Source organism: Lepidochelys kempii, chromosome 1, assembly GCF_965140285.1.
Source record: "Lepidochelys kempii isolate rLepKem1 chromosome 1, rLepKem1.hap1, whole genome shotgun sequence".
Lineage (NCBI taxonomy): Eukaryota > Metazoa > Chordata > Testudines > Cheloniidae > Lepidochelys > Lepidochelys kempii.
The window spans coordinates 62,317,988-62,335,296 of NC_136380.1; the positions used below are offsets into that span (position 1 = coordinate 62,317,988).

At 41.6% G+C, this 17,309-nt stretch overlaps 1 protein-coding gene across 15 annotated transcripts in view; it reads left to right on the plus strand.

The window, feature by feature from the left end:
* ENOX1 (ecto-NOX disulfide-thiol exchanger 1) overlaps positions 1-17,309 on the plus strand; it is a 506,538-nt gene that overhangs the window by 199,008 nt on the left and 290,221 nt on the right. The gene's annotated exons all lie outside the window — the stretch shown is intronic.

Consider the following 17,309-nt stretch of genomic DNA (forward strand, 5'->3'; position numbering starts at 1 on the left):
TTCTGGCCCAGGAGGTGCAAGCCCTCCTCCGAGTGGGACCCATGGAGGAAGTTCCTCAGGACTTAAGAGGGAAAGTGTTATACTCCTGATCGTTCCTAATTCCAAAGGCCAAGAAGGGCCTCCTACCCATTTTAGTCCAATGCTGTCTCAATGGCTACCTCAAAGAGCTGAAGTTCCTTATGGTCTCCTTGGCTATCATCATCCCATCCCTGGATCCAGAGGACTGGTAGGCTGCCCTTGACTTATTTCCATGTCTTGATTTTTCCAAGGCCACAGGAGGTTCCCCACATTCATTGTAAACGAGACACACTACCAATTTACGGTTCTCCCATTTGGCCTTTCAACAGCCCTGTGGGTTTTCACGAAATGCATAGTGGTAGTGGCAGCCTTCCTCAGAAGAGGTGTACAAGTCTACCCACACCTCAACAGCTGGCTGGTCAAGGGCCAGTCCTGGGCACAAGTGGAGATCAGTATTGACTTCATACAGTCAACCTTTCCGGTGCTGGGCCTGGTTATAAATGAGCAGAAGTCTCCCCTTGTCCTGGTGCAGAGGATAGAGTTTATTGGAGCAGTGCTCAATTTCTCTCAGGCCAGGGCTTTCCTCCCAGAAGCTCGTTTCCAGACAATGGGGTCATTGATAGCACAAGTCAAGGCCCGCCCAATCACAACTGCCAGTTTCTGCCTCAGACTGTTAGGCTGCATGGCTGCGAGTACATACATAGTGCAACATGCAAGGCTATTTCTCAGACCCCTTGAAGCTTGGCTGGCCTCGGTGTATTCACTGAGTCACCACTATCTGGTGTTTTGGTGCTCACATTTCCTGCCCTTGTCCTCACCTCCCTTGACTGGTGAAGGAACCCTCTGTTGGTCCTCTCAAGAGTCCCCTTCACCAGGCGCCAGCCCTCATTATTCCTAGATTTGGATGGATCAGATCTAGGATGGGGGGCTCACCTAGGGCACCTCAGGACACAGGGCCTGTGGTCCCTGGAGGAGCTCTCCATGCATATAACTTCAGAGAGCTCAGAGCAGTCCACCTGACCTTTCAGATGTTCTTACCCCACATCGTGAACAAGAACATGCCAGTGCTCACAGAAAATACATTGGCTGTATTTTACTTCAACAGGAGTACTTTACTTCCTGTTCCAGGAAGCTGTCCACTTGTGGGAGTTCTGCATAATGCACTCGATCCATCTCAAAGCTTCTCATCTTCCAGGAGCCTGAAACAAGCTGGCAGATCACCTCAGCAGTTACTTTTCTCCGGTCACCACGAGTGGTCCCTTCGCTCTGATGTAGTGAGGGTAGTTTTCCAGTGGTGAGGGACTCCCCAGATAGACTTGTTTGTGACCAGGCAGAATAGGAAACTTTACCAGTTCTGCTCCCTGCAAGGCCACAGCCTGGGCTCACTCATGGACACTTTCCTGCTCCCTTGGATGGGGCAACTATTCTACATGTTTTCCCCCTATTCCTCTCATGCACAAGTTCCTGCTAAAGATCAAGCAGGACAGATCATGAGTCATTCTTATAATCCTAGCCTGGCTCCACCAGCACAGGTTCACCACAACGCTAGGTCTTTCAGTGGCGACTCCAATGCTGCTTCCTCTCCCTCTCCTCCCAGACCTGATATTGCAGGGCCACAGTTGAATGCTCTTCTCAAAACCACATGCAAGCGGGGAGGAGCAACATCTCCACACAATGGATGTTAGATGCACCCTGGCTTTCTATATTGAGAAGACAAGTCTGTTCCATAGATCCATGCAAATCTTTGTGGCGGCAGTGGAAAAGATGAAGGGCCTTCCTATTTCAGCTCAGAGGATTTCATCCCGGATCACATTGTACATCCGCACAAGCTACAAGCAGGCATGTGTCCCATAACTGGCTATAATGCTGGCCCATTCTATGAGGGCACCGGTTTCCTCAGCAGCATTCCTGACCCAAATATTGATCCAGGACATCTGCAGAGCGGTGACTTAGTCATTGGTACATACATTTGCATCCCACTACGCCATCACCCAGCAAGCTAAAGATGATGCTAGGTTTGGTCGAGCTGTGTTGCAGTCAACGTGTCCATGAACTCCGATCCCACCTCCTATGGTACTGCTTGGGAGTCACCTAATGTGAAATGGACATGTGCAAGCACTTGAAGAAAAAATGGTTACTAACCTTCCTGTAACTATTGTTCTTTGAGATGTGTTGCACATGTCCATTCCATGACCCACCTCCTAATCCTCTGTCGGAGCTGGCTGGCAAGAAGGAACTGAGAGGATGCGGGAGTCAGCCAGAACCCTTATACCAATGCATGAGCACATGGCAGCACACGATGCTAGAGCCAACCTGATGGATGCCACTGAGGGAAAAATTTCCGGCAATTGTGCACTCAGCGCATGCACACCTAATGTGGAATGGACATGTGCAACACATCTCGAAGAACAACAGTTACAGAAACATGGCTACCACTCTGAAACCAGTTACAGTAAGGTTAGGAACAGTTTTTTTCCTGCTTCACAAAAAAAAACCAATCCCAAAACCACAGATAGCACATCACCCACCAACCACCACCAAGAACACACCATCACACTCTCTTCTCCAGCTTATGTAGCAGAACGTGGAGTGGGACCAGATGCAGCTCCAATGCTGTGGGAATGTGAAACAATTACAAAGAGGAGGAGGGCTATCCTTGTACAAAACTGCTACAGTCTGCGTGGATAGTGACCTTACTGTTCAACCCATAGGAGGTCAGGAACCCTTTCACCAAAGCAGCAGCTAGCAGTAGGCACTTAGAGATTGAGTAAGGCACAAAGTGGAAAAGCCCTTCTGGCTCTGTGGTTCCTTCTGGAGCTGTTTCCCCCTGTTTTCCCATACATGCCTCATACAAGTTTAACCTGATCACAAACCCTAGAGATAGTCATGGACAAGCATCTTCTCAGCACCTCCAAAGTGATTTCAGTGCATGATGATCCACTACCAGTTTGCAAGTGTCACCAAGGGATGTGTGTACTGCAACCAGGAGGAGTCAATGCAGCACATGTAGACATACTCAAGTTAGCTTTGATCTGGCTTGCTTATCAATAGCTGTGAAGCTGCAGTAGCATGGACTAGCCCTGACTGCCCAAGACCCTAGATACATGCTTGAATGGCCACCACTTGTACTGGCTTCACTGCTGTGGTTACTTGAACTAGTTTGGTCTACCTTGATCAAAGCTAGAGTGGGTAAGTCTACACATGCTGCAGTCATACTTCCTGGCTGCAGTGTGAACATAACATAAGACACTGTTCAGGATAGACTAAAGGTTGCCACACTTTGGCTCCCTATTTAAATGATATAGACAGTTTAGACTTTTTTGTACAATGACTACTTTAATTTTCAGATTTTTTTCTCCCTGTTCCTTTTATGCAACCCTTTCTTCCACATTCTTGCCTAAGCTGAATGGTACCCAAATGGTATCTGAGTCTTACTTTCAAACCCATGATGTTTGACTAGATATGAAATTAGGCAAAATAAATTAGTCCATTCCTAGTTTTAATAAACTCTTTTTCTGGTTCTGATAAGGAACCCTGTTAAAAGCCATCAAGTCTATTTTAATAACATTGCTAAATGAGGCACATCACAAATTAAAGATTCACCATGCAAAGGAAAAAAATGATATACTGTGGTCTATTAACATGAATTTGGGATTCTGTAAAGAGCATAGCACTCCCTCCTCCCCCCCGTTTTGAGACCAGTTTCTTTGCTCCATAGTCAAGCAAACTCCTGTTAAGAGCGGGGGAACAGTCCCACAGCAGCTGCGTGAACTGAAGGAAATGGGAGGTTTGACTGAGGAACCAGTGCAGAAAATATTTGCAGTGAACACATTATTCATCAGATCCCCCTATTTTCTGTTGTGAATTGTTTTGTAAACAGATCATGATTTCCACAGAGTTGTTTGATTTTCAGAACTCAACAAATGTTTTATGTGAACATGTTTCAGCCTATGGGTTTCTCATGAGCTTTACTTACATATTGCTTTGAATATCCAATGTTTACAGTCTGAGATATGGCTGTTGTCTTCTGTCTTCTAACAACATGGGGAAACTCAGGTTTCTGGTGTAAATACAGAAATTTTTCAGAATGCAAATTCTGATTATGTGTAATATTCACTTAGAATTAACTATTTTGGCCAACAATTTCTGCTAGTAAATTTGTTTACTAGAATATTTGGGGAAATCCAACTCAAAAGGATTGTGAACACAGACAAAAGAAGCTTAACGTTCAGACAATTGTGTGCAAATAGTTTTTGAAGTCTTCTCCCTCAGTGAGAATTACAGGATTTGGCCCTTAATTACGTAGTTGAAGGCAAAAAGGGAATATATCTACACCAGTCCAAAAGTATGATCACAAGTGTAATGATCATGCTTTTACAACAGTTTTTAAGCTGAAAATTAGTGTGTTTTTGACACTGTTCTATAAACAGTGATATACTTCCCACGAATGTCTAAATGCCATATGCATATTAACTACCTATTCTCCTGCCACAGTGTAATAAAATTTATATTTTGATTTGCATGGAAGTAAATCAGAAAGACTGGATGAATGCAAGTGCTTTAACTTTTCTAGCTAAAAGAACGAAATTACATATGCAAAACTAGTTGCCTGCTTCATTAAGAAATATGAGTGCAGACAATTTGTACGAAAAAATATGGGAAGCAATTGGCTAGAGAGTGATTTCAGGAGTTTCTCTGGGTACTAATTGGCTTGTTCAGGACATACCCCAAACCTGATTTTCCAATCATTTCTAGCTTTAGTAAATGATACAATATTATGGAAATTAAACCACGATTAATTTTTCTATGTTTATATATAAACTTTAAATGATCATCTGGGTTTAGTTCAGATTAAAGAAAAATAGACATAATCTATTTTAAAATGTTACCTTTCAAGTCTTATTTTTCTATCAACCCTTTGAGTGCCTATCGGTGTCCAGCATACTGCAAGTTGTTGTCCTCAAACTGCTGATCTTAAGGATATTTACATGAAGCAGACCTTCCTCCTATCAACTTTTTTCATACTTGAGGTCATATTTCTGCTGAATGTGGAATCAACAGCTGTTTCTGCAGTAACAAATTGTAATGTCTTTTGAAACTGATTTCCTGTTATAGAACAAAGAGTGCTAGAACATCCCACAATGGTGTGTGCATTAGAGAATCATAGGGTGAGGAGAGGAATTGAAAAGGCTGAACCTTGAGGTATGTGGAACATAATAAGGATGCAGTGAATCAAAGTGGGGAAAAATAGAACGAGGCAGATGAACTTAATGGTGAGATCTGTTAGCTTGTGGAGTAATTTCCCAAGGAAAGTGTTGGAATTCCCTTCTTTGAAACCAGACTGGATGAAGCATGGGCAAATTATCTATAGAAAACATTCCAATATCTCTAATTTCTGTGGTTGACAAACAAAGGTGGTTTAAAGGAAGAGCCTAGGGATCTGGACTCAGTGCTCTAAGGAGGTCTATGCAGCATACTCACACTGAGAAGACAAGTCTATTGGTTGGGCAAGGGGCAAGCCTGAAAGCTCAAGATCAAGGAGTCTAGTAGGTTTGGAGGGAGATGGTGAGGATGAATAGTTCCTCGGAATAGGCTGATCAACTAGAGCTGACTCAAACTTGGAATTTCCATTCCATGGGAAATTCTGACATTTTGAAAAAGTGTCATTCCGATTTGGAACAAATCCTAGACATTTCAAGGGAAATTCTGAAAAAAAAAATTGTTTAGGAAAAACGGAACCATTTTGATTCCATTTTTTTCAAAATGAAACAGAGCAACTGGCTACCCTGACTCTGGGCCGTTCCTGTGGTGGCAGGGGAGTCCCTTGCCACAGAACAGGGAGCCTAGAAGCCCTGGGTTAAGCTGGGGTCTCTCAGAGCTTCTAGTCTCTCTGTCACGCAACAGAGAGCTTAGATCTTGAGAGGCCCAGCAAGAGCTGGGGCCCAAAGGCTTAGGGCAGTCCACATGGCAGGGCCACCCTGCAGCCATGGACCCAAAAAACCCTAGTGACTCTGGCCCTGAAAATTCATAACCAACTCTAGTGGGGACATAGTGGATTTAGTCTTAATTCAGTCCTGGAGGATGAGAGGCTTTTTACAGTTGTATCTATTTGGAAATAAGAATAAAAAGCAGAATCTGATGCAAACAGATGAAATGTTTCTCAGGGTTTGTAAAAGTTACAATGAAAGATGAGCTCTGACAGCTTTTTTCTTATTTTCTTATGTTTATATATCATGCTGACAATTCTGTGGGGCTGTGTGTTTTTTATTTGTTTTGGGATTTAAAAAAATCTATGCAGTTTCAACTAAGCAAATTCTACAGATTTCATGTTAACAAAAACCTTTTATCCCCTCTACATTTTCTCTTTCCTACTAAGGCAAGACAGAAGTGAAAGGTGCAAGCAGGGGAGTTGCTAGCTTACTGTGGGCTTAGTTACTGAATCTTCCTGAATCTGTGATTACAAGATTCACATGGTTGTTTTCCAGGCTGTTCATTAACACTTGCCAGTGTGGCATTGCATGGCTGAGCTTTGCAGTGATTTAGTTTTGTGCATAAGCTGAACAGAGTTATTGCATTTACATAACAGAGTCAATTTATTTTAGTACTTTAGGCTTCTTATGCAAAGGACAAACATTTATCAGTATCTATAGGTTTCAGAGTAACAGCTGTGTTAGTCTGTATTCGCAAAAAGAAAAGGAGTACTTGTGGCACCTTAGAGACTGACCAATTTATTTGAGCATGAGCTTTCGTGAGCTACAGCTCACTTCATCATGTAGCTCACGAAAGCTTATGCTCAAATAAATTGGTTAGTCTCTAAGGTGCCACAAGTCCTCCTTTTCTTTTTTCAGTATCTATAGTTCCTCTTAAATATTAATCTAAATCTCTGCTCTGATCGCCAACTACGTCTCTGCTCAGTGATCTGCTGCAGACTCCTTACCCCTTTCTCCCACTTGCATCTGCATGCCTTTTTACTAGTAGATAGGCATTCACATAGTCTATCACATGGTGTTGCATTTGGATTTTAAGTTTTGATTTATAGTTAGCTGTCTAGCATGAAAACTAAATTGTTTTGGAGAAAAATATAACTTTTTTTAGTTTCTGAAATGTTCTTTAAAGACTCTGTCTTATTCCCATTGACATGAATTGCAAAACTTTCCTTGACTTCCACGGTGTGGGATCAAGCCACTGATGCATATGACACCTAGAGCTAGAGTTTAAAAACTGTTCAACATCCACAATCAGGGCCTGATTTTCCAAAGTGCTCCGCTTCCATTTAAGGGTCTAAATAAGTGGCCTGGTATTTTCAAAAGAGTTCAACCCGGAATGTGCTCAGTTCTTTTGAAAATCTGGGTCTAAGTGTCAAATTGAGAGTGATTGTATGCTAAGCTCTTTTGAAAATCTGGCTTTTACTTATGTGCACAAATTGGATTCTTTTGAACATCTGGCCTCACTTGTGGATGCTGACCATGTGAAAATCTGGTGTTGAGTTTTTTCCGGCCTAGTGAAAGGTTGTATTGCCATTGTCACCAGGATGGATGCCTGTGCAAAAATAACAATTCTGAAGTAATTGTACTCAGTGCCTAAGTGCTTGATTTTTAAAGGTTTATTTTGGAAACCTTCCAGTATTGCTAGCTGTCTCAAAATCTTTTGTCATCTTTCTATATATGCTTTGCTCCTGCTGTGTCTGTCTTAGCCTCATTGCTTCCACAACATCAGACAGTTTTTGAGCTATAGCTGATCAGTATTGTATCCAATGTTCAGTGCAAAGAAAATTTTGTGTGGATAGTTTACAACTGTCTCAAGGCAGTACTAGTTCAACCACTGCACAGAGCATTAGCTGAATAGTAAAATATCTGTCCACTGGAGAGTTTATCCTGTGTGCTGAGTTATATCTTGAATAAGAACTCAAAACATCAACCTTTCTCATTAGAAGGTTCTTGCTGATTGGATTGTATTGAACAGCTTATCATTACCTGTTCTATTTGTAAATGTTGTGTTTTTTTTTTAATCTCCTAGTTTATAGATATGCTTAGTAACGAATGTTACTCAGGTGGCCCATACACATCAGGCAGAATAATAATTGTAATACCCACTTTTATAGCACTATCTTGCTGTCTGGAGTGGCTCACAACTGTGAGTGCCAACCTCAGGTCAGACTGTCAGAAAACAGGACAGACAAACCGGTGGTATATTCTATAATTAGATTTCACCAAGCCAGAAACAAATGTGCACTCCTGGATTACCATATTAGTTTTACCATGGAGTCAGACAGTCCCTATAGGCTCTCCAGCCTACCTTGCCACCCAGACAAATTGGACTTTTTCATATTGGTTACAATACCACATTTCATTAGAATACCACATTCCCAACCCCAAAAGGCCAGTCACTTACCCTATGTCAAATTGGTACTCTGGATCTCACCAAAGACAATGCTGAAGCCAATTTCTCTAGTAAACTAACTAAAGGTTTAATAGCTAAGAAAAGAAATAAGTTATTGAGAGGTTAAAGCAGGAAAAATATATTAATAGGTGAATCAAAGTTTGATGGCAGAGATGTAGTGATCTGCTAAATTTCCACAAGTCTCTCAGAGTTACCCACAATAATTCTGAGGATCTCTGTCCACTTGTTCAGTATTTCACTTTGTTAGAATCCAAAACAGTTCAGAGATGCAGGATCGATCCTTGGATCAATTCTTATAGCGTCTTTCCAGGGAAGGCAATTTGGCAAGTGTATTCATTCACAACATGGGCTCTTCCTTTGTTGATAAAACGTAAACAGAGTCTTTGAACTTCCATTGTTGAACACAATGACCCATGCTTTGCAGTTAGCAATCTTTTACATTTCTGTGGCTCCAATCTGGTGCGACGGGTAACGTAAAGTAAACACAATGTGATAGCCAGAAACAATCCTTCATTCGTTTTCATAAAGTTTACACATCAAGTAAATTCTCATCTTAATACTAACACACACTTTTGATCTAGCATTAATTAAATACAAGGATCTATATAATGTAGTTCTGTGGTGGGCAACCTGTGACCCGCTGGCCACATGCAGCCTGTCAGGATAATCCACTGGCAGGCCCTGAGACAGTGTTTACATTGACTGTCTGCAGGCATGACCACCCGCAGCTCCCAGTGGCTGGGAACGGCAAACTGCAGCCACTGGGAGCTGTGGGCCGCCATGCCTGTGGATGGTCAATGTAAACATTGTCTCGCAGCCTGCCAGCGGATTACCCTGATGGGTCGCAGGTCACCCACCACTGATGTAGTGGATCGCAATCAACAGGTTATAGATAAGTGAAGACAATGTCATTCACATTTCCTTTGAAGTAAATTTAACATTCGAGTGAATTAATAACTTAACATTTCTTTGGTATTCATGCAAGTGAATTGGCCAATTGCACTGACCTGAGCTGGCCTGTCAGTGTCACAAGCACTTTTGATATTTAAAGTGTTTTGCAAACATTAATTACAACAACCCTGTGATGTGCCCATGTATGTATCATTTTTCTCTATTTTTCAGATAAGGAAATGAGGAACTGTGAATGTAAGTGACTTGCTCAATGCTACAAATGCCAGTGAAGGAACTGGAATTAGCACTGAGAAATTTGTAGCTCCAAGTCTTGGTGCTCTGACCACTAGACCATGCTTGTCTCGCGTTTAAAATGTTTTATTAAAATATTCATGCTTGTTGTCATAAATATAAAGGGAAGGGTAAACCCCTTTAAAATCCCTCCTGGCCAGAGGAAAAATCCTCTCACCTATAAAGGGTAAAGAAGCTAAAGGTAACCTCGCTGGCACCTGACCAAAATGACCAATGAGGAGACAAGATACTTTCAAAAGCTGGGAGGAGGGAGAAAAAAAAACAGAGTCTGTGTCTCTGTTGGTATGCTGCTTTTGCCGGGGATAGACCAGGAATGGAGTCTTAGAACTTTTAGTAAGTAATCTAGCTAGGTATGTGTTAAATTATGATTTCTTTAAATGGCTGAGAAAAGAATTGTGCTGAATAGAATGACTATTTCTGTCTGTGTGTCTTTTTTGTAACTTAAGGTTTTGCCTAGAGGGATTCTCTGTTTTGAATCTAATTACCCTGTAAGGTATCTACCATCCTGATTTTACAGGGGTGATTCCTTTACTTCTATTTCTATTAAAAGTCTTCTTGTAAGAAAACTGAATGCTTTTTCATTGTTCTCAGATCCAAGGGTTTGGGTCTGTGGCAACCTATGCAAATTGGTGAGGATTTTTACCAAACCTTTCCCAGGAAGTGGGGTGCAAGGGTTTGGGAGGATTTTGGGGGGAAAGACGTGTCCAAACTACGTTTCCCAGTAAACCCAGTTAGAGTTTGGTGGTGGCAGTGGATATTCCAAGGACAAAGGATAAAATTAATTTGTACCTTGGGGAAGTTTTAACCTAAGCTGGTAAAAGTAAGCTTAGGGGGTTTTCATGCAGGTCCCCACATCTGTACCCTAGAGTTCAGAGTGGGGGAGGAACCATGACACTTGTATAGTATAGCAGCTTATCTTAAAAGAGAGGTTTTGGACACTGCAGGCTCACTATATTTATTATAGACTTGAAATATGGAAACTGATATTTTGAAAAGACTGGAAATTCAACATTCACGAGAGTCAGATACCTCATGTAGGAAAGACAGCCTCTGGCAATTTTACAGTTTCTCTGCACTTGGCCATTGACTTCAATAATCCCTTCCTATTAAAAAGTAATAACAAAATATTTTTGTTTAGCAACCTACCTTTTCTGAATTGTTCTTCAGTTGAATCACCGTTGGCCCTGTCTAAGACCTTTTGCCTGCTGTTCTTTCTTAATGATGCCACATTGCTTATCTTATAAAGTCTTATATCCAGTATGTTTATTGTTTTAGATAGTTGCTTTTAATTTAACAGTATTTCAAATTCCCTGTACCACCCCAAGCTCTTGGCTGTGATGGCAGCCAGTGGACAATTTTAGTGTAATTTTACCATTGCTCAGTTCTGTAGAGCCCACTGCAGGGTCCAGTCCTAACCAGAATTTACATAGCAGTATGGGGAATGTAAGCTCCAGTCACTTCCATGAAGTGGCTTCTGCACTGAGCTTACCTATTCAGAGAGGTTGGATCGATATATAAGATGAGGAAGAGGGGAACTGAATCTGTATTCGCAAAAAGAAAAGGAGTACTTGTGGCACCTTAGAGACTAACCAATTTATTTGAGCATAAGCTTTCATGAGCTACAGCTCACTTCATCGGATGCATACTGTGGAAAGTGTAGAAGATCTCTTATACACACAAAGCATGAAAAAATACCTCCCCCCACCCCACTCTCCTGCTGGTAATAGCTTATCTAAAGTGACCACTCTCCTTACAATGTGTATGATAATCAAGGTGGGCCATTTCCAGCACAAATCCAGGGTTTAACAAGAACGTCTTGAGGGGGGGGGGTGTTAGGAAAAAACAAGGGGAAATAGGTTACCTTGCATAATGACTTAGCCACTCCCAGTCTCTATTCAAGCCTAAGTTAATTGTATCCAATTTGCAAATGAATTCCAATTCAACAGTTTCTCTCTGGAGTCTGGATTTGAAGTTTTTTTTGTTGAAGAATTGCAACTTTCATGTCTGTAATCGCGTGACCAGAGAGATTGAAGTGTTCTCCGACTGGTTTATGAATGTTATAATTCTTGACATCTGATTTGTGTCCATTTATTCTTTTATGTAGAGACTGTCCAGTTTGACCAATATACATGGCAGAGGGGCATTGCTGGCACATGATGGCATATATCACATTGGTGGATGTGCAGGTGAACGAGCCTCTGATAGTGTGGCTGATGTTATTAGGCCCTGTGATGGTGTCCCCTGAATAGATATGTGGGCACAGTTGGCAACGGGCTTTGTTGCAAGGATAGGTTCCTGGTTTAGTGGTTCTGTTGTGTGGTATGTGGTTGCTGGTGAGTATTTGCTTCAGATTGGGGAGCTGTCTGTAGGCAAGGACTGGCCTGTCTCCCAGGATTTGTGAGAGTGATGGGTCATCCTTCAGGATAGGTTGTAGATCCTTAATAATGCATTAGAGGGGTTTTAGTTGGGGGCTGAAGGTGACGGCTAGTGGCGTTCTGCTATTTTCTTTGTTAGGCCTGTCCTGTGGTAGGTGACTTCTGGGAACTCTTCTGGCTCTATCAATCTGTTTCTTCACTTCCGCAGGTGGTTACTGTAGTTGTAAGAATGCTTGATAGAGATCTTGTAGCTGTTTGTCTCTGTCTGAGGGGTTGGAGCAAATGCGGTTGTATCGCAGAGCTTGGCTGTAGACGATGGATCGTGTGGTGTGGTCAGGGTGAAAGCTGGAGGCATGTAGTAGGAATAGTGATCAGTAGGTTTCCGGTATAGGGTGGTGTTTATGTGACCATCGTTTATTAGCACTGTGGTGTCCAGGAAGTGGATCTCTTGTGTGGACTGGACCAGGCTGAGGTTGATGGTGGGATGGAAATTGTTGAAATCATGGTGGAATTCCTCAAGGGCTTCTTTTCCATGGGTCCAGATGATGATGTCATCGATATAGCGCAAGTAGAGTGGGGGCGTTAGGGGACGAGAGCTGAGGAAACGTTGTTCCAAGTCAGCCATAAAAATGTTGGCATACTGTGGGGTCATGCGGGTACCCATAGCAGTGCCGCTGATCTGAAGGTATACATTGTCCCCAAATGTGAAATAGTTATGTGTGAGGACAAAGTCACAAAGTTCAGCCACCAGGTTAGCCGTGACATTATCGGGGATAGTGTTCTTGACGGCTTGTAGTCCATCTTTGTGTGGAATGTTGGTGTAGAGTGGCTTCTACATCCAGGATGGTGTTATCAGGAAGATCACCGATGGATTGTAGTTTCCTCAGGAAGTCAGTAGTGTCTCGAAGGTAGCTGGGAGTGTTGGTAGTGTAGGGCCTGAGGAGGGAGTCTACATAGCCAGACAATCCTGCTGTCAGGGTGCCAATGCCTGAGATGATGGGGCGCCCAGGATTTCCAGGTTTATGGATCTTGGGTAGTAGATAGAATATCCCAGGTTGGGGTTCCAGGGGTGTGTCTTTGCAGATTTGATCTTGTGCTTTTTCAGGGAGTTTTTTGAGCAAATGCTGTAGTTTCTTTTGGTAACTCTCAGTGGGATCAGAGGGTAATGGCTTGTAGAAAGTGGTGTTGGAGAGCTGCCGAGCAGCCTCTTGTTCGTATTCCAACCTATTCATGATGACAACAGCACCTCCTTTGTCAGCCTTTTTGATTATGATGTCAGAGTTGTTTCTGAGGCTGTGGATGGCATTGTGTTCCGCATGGCTGTAAACCTGGAAATCCTGGGCGCCCCATCATCTCGAGGGGTGCGGGTGGGGGTGAGAGAACCTGGATTTGTGCTGGAAATGGCCCAACTTGATTATCATACACATTCTAAGGAGAGTGATCACTTTAGATAAGCTATTGCCAGCAGGAGAGTGGGATGGGGGGGAGGTATTTTTTCATGCTTTGTGTGTATAAAAGATCTTCTACACTTTCCACAGTATGCATCCGATGAAGTGAGCTGTAGCTCATGAAAGCTTATGCTCAAATAAATTGGTTAGTCTCTAAGGTGCCACAAGTACTCCTTTTCTTTTTGCGAATACAGACTAACATGGCTGTTACTCTGAATCTGTTTTGTTCAGGGGGATGGAGAACTCCATGTAAATGAGCTCCCTATCCACTAACCACAAGTAGCATTGAGCGTATCTCTGATCCCTCTCTCTCACTCTGCTGGGAAAAGGAGTTACCAGCACTCACGTTGCAGCAACCCCTCTGCAGTTCTAGTGAGAGGAAGCAAGTCAAGGCTGCATTCCCATGCTTTTCAATAAAAAAAAGTGAAAAACTGTCCATTGTATGTGTGTTTGCCCAAACATTATAGTATTCTACTGACTCATGAAAATGTGAAAGTGAAATGGACTTGCCTGTTTTCATTGTCCAGACTAAGAGACATGGGGAAAAGATGAAAGAAAGAAAGTAGCAGTATAAATAGGGTTGGGAAAACTACGTTTTAAACTTTTGGTTTTAATAATCTAACACACTGTAGTTAAGTGTGTTTTTAAAATATTATCTATTTTCCTTCAAGTGTCTTTTATAGGCCATGACACAGTATGATGCAAAATAAAGATTAAGAACACTTCTGAATGCCTGGTTCAGAAATTTGAATAATATAACATGATACAAAATGGCATAGCCTTCAGTGTCTTTAATAATGCTAGTTAATTTCCTGCAAATGCTACTGGAATGATGCTCCAGTCAACTGGAATATTTTATTCATAATCATGAGGTGTTCAGTGCCTGTAATTACCAATTGTATTCCAATTTGTCAAGCTTCATAAAAGAGAAATGGTAGTATAAACTACAGTTTGATTTATCTAAGGGTCAGTGAATGTTTCCCATTATAAACTCCGGTTTTCAGGGGGTTATTTCTCAGTTGTTTCTAGGTTTAACATTCACTGTGTTACTCTGCTATCTTAGAGTTTTTAAAAATGTTATAGTAGCAAGTTTGATATTACACTACTTCATGACTAAAATAGACTTCAGAACATTGTTGAAGTTTAATTTGAGAGAGGTGAAAGGGAATGTCCCCTTGTGATCTTTCAGAAAGAGCTGGCAATGGAATAAATTGTCCTTCACTTTTCATTTGGGGCCTGATCCTGTGAAATGTTGAGCTCCTTGTATCCCCACTGTTTTTTCTGTGGAAGTTAAGAGAACACAGCTCATGACATGGACAGGGCCTTAACCTGTTTCTCATGCACATGTACCCTCTCTCCCCTTCCCTTCCTTTTCCTGCTTAAATCCATCCTGTATGCTGATAGCTATATAAGTGACTGAAAGACATGATCATCACACTAATTCTTGAGTACCTTGACATTAAATCACAATCAGGCATCCAAAGGAGGATAATTAAAAACAAACAAACAAAACCAATCAATGGTTCTGCCAAATCAGTGGCTCATCCCCTGCTATCAGAGTAAAGCTGCATAATTGCATCAATTTTCTTCTAACCTGAAGTTGAGCAAACCTTCAAGCCTAGGTATCAGGAAATCAGTCTTATAGAGACCACTGCGGTTTCCTGTCCTGCTTGGTGCATGTGCCCACCTAGATACATGCCTATGGTTATTGTGGGGAACAAACTGCTAAGAAGACTTCAGCAAATGGTTGCATTCATTTTCTATATCAATCAGTTTTGTGTCTAAAAACCCCAGTACAGCAGTACTGAGGTGACGCTGGATTCTTGTTTGTGGGTATTGTGGTAGTACCTAGGAGGAGCCCTAGCCGTGGGCAAGAGTCCCATTGTGCTACAAACACACACAAAAAAAGATGATCCCTGCCTCTAAGATCTAAAATTAGAATGATCTGTGACTCCGTCAGCTGTAGTTTATTCATAGTCTGATTTTATAGAAGCCTCTGGTGTCACAGTCTTGAATTCTGTGGCATTGAAACTGCTGCCACAGTTTAAGGGCATCAGGAGGGAGGGATATTTGATTGTTCTGCTTGGATGCCTTTAATGAGGAAAAAGTAGTGAGTTACCTGGACAACTAACTGTAAGGACCTTGCTTCTCCTAAACTAGTTACCTTGTATAACCAGCACCATTTTTTATGCCTATGTATTAATGAAAATGAATAAAAGCATTTCTGGGGGGAAAGGGAAATTTTGGCTGTTCAGCTAACTATAGTATTGGATGACAGAAAAGTGGTAGCTCAGCCATCACAACTAGCCAGTAAATATGTAGGCTTGTGTGTGGCGTTTGTTACATTTTAATTTTAACGTATGCTTGAAAATCGTCGTCTGAGTCACGGAGCAAGTCCAGTAGGGACAGACAAGCTTCCTCTCACTGCCTAATCAATGTGCCTCAAACCTGTCTTGAGGGAACCACCACTAAAGGTCAGAAGGAAATTCAGATTCCATGGCTTATGGAGTCCCTGGGCTTTTTGCTGATGCTACCAAAAATAATAGTGCCAACTGTGGTGTTGGCTTATATTATGTGGCTACCTTTTCCCTAGCAACTGTGCTGAGACCGCTGAGTCATCTCGCATAGGTAACCCTGTCAGACAGAAACAATTGTTCTAGGCAGGATTCAGAGCTGAAACCTAGATCTGAAAGGCTCTGTATGCAGTTCTCAAACCCTTAAACTACCCAATCACCTTCACGCTCCATAGGGTTGCCAAGCATCCAGGATTATCCTGGAGTCTCCAGGAATTAGAGATTAATTAAAGATTATGTCTTGTGATGAAACCTCCAGGAATACATCCAGCCAAAATTGGCAACCCTATGCTCCAGAGAGAGATTTTCAGTTACTTTTCCAATAAATTTCTTCTTTACCAGCTTTAACACAAACCTGGCTTTTCTTAGCATTCTCCTTCTGACTCTGGTGTTGCTCCCTGTTTCTGTTCATCTATCTGTAGTCTGCATTCTCATTTATTCTACTATACGTTTAATTGCCAGTGCTGTAAACTATTCTGTCAGGTTTTCAAAACAATTTATTTTGATGGGTAAATGTGGCATAATGTCTGATTGACCCAATATTCAAAATAAATCTGTATTTTTATGTTGGATGAATCATATGAGCAAATATTCTTCTAATGAATGTTTCCAGACTTTTTGTATAAATAGTAAATGTCATAATTATATTCACAATATGGATAGTATTTTAGGAGATTGTTTACTGCATCATTGCCCAATAGACTAACTCATCAATATAGTATTACATTTCAGATTTAAACAATTGCCATTCTTAAAACTGTCTTTGAGTTTTAAATGCACTCACTGTTGTAACCACAAGTCTCTTCTTATTCCAAGCAGTGCTAGATTGGCCCATTTGTGGGGTTAGAAATGGGATGCAGAGCTGTCAGTTCCTAGACTACCAGTTCAAAGCCTGGCTAGGCTGGCAGTGGTAAAATGTCCTAACCTTCTAAGGGCAGATTAGGTGAACTGTTAGTGATCTCTGTCCATTTATTTTGGAAATGTATCCCCAGCATATACAACAAAAACATAGTTGATACTGCCAATTTTGTTGGCACCTCTGTAGTGAGACTAACATATGGTGATGGTACATAGTGGTCTCAAGTAAATAGCTAACAATTGTGACAAGTTATCACATTGTGGGATAGGATGTTACCATAGTTTTTCTTGCCTTTACTTAGAACAGGATATAAAATTGTGTGGTGATAACTGGTGAATGTTGATTATTTTTAATACTCTTATTTTTTCACAGGGTATGTCTACACTACGGAATTAGGTCGAATTTATAGAAGTCGGTTTTTTAGAAATCGATT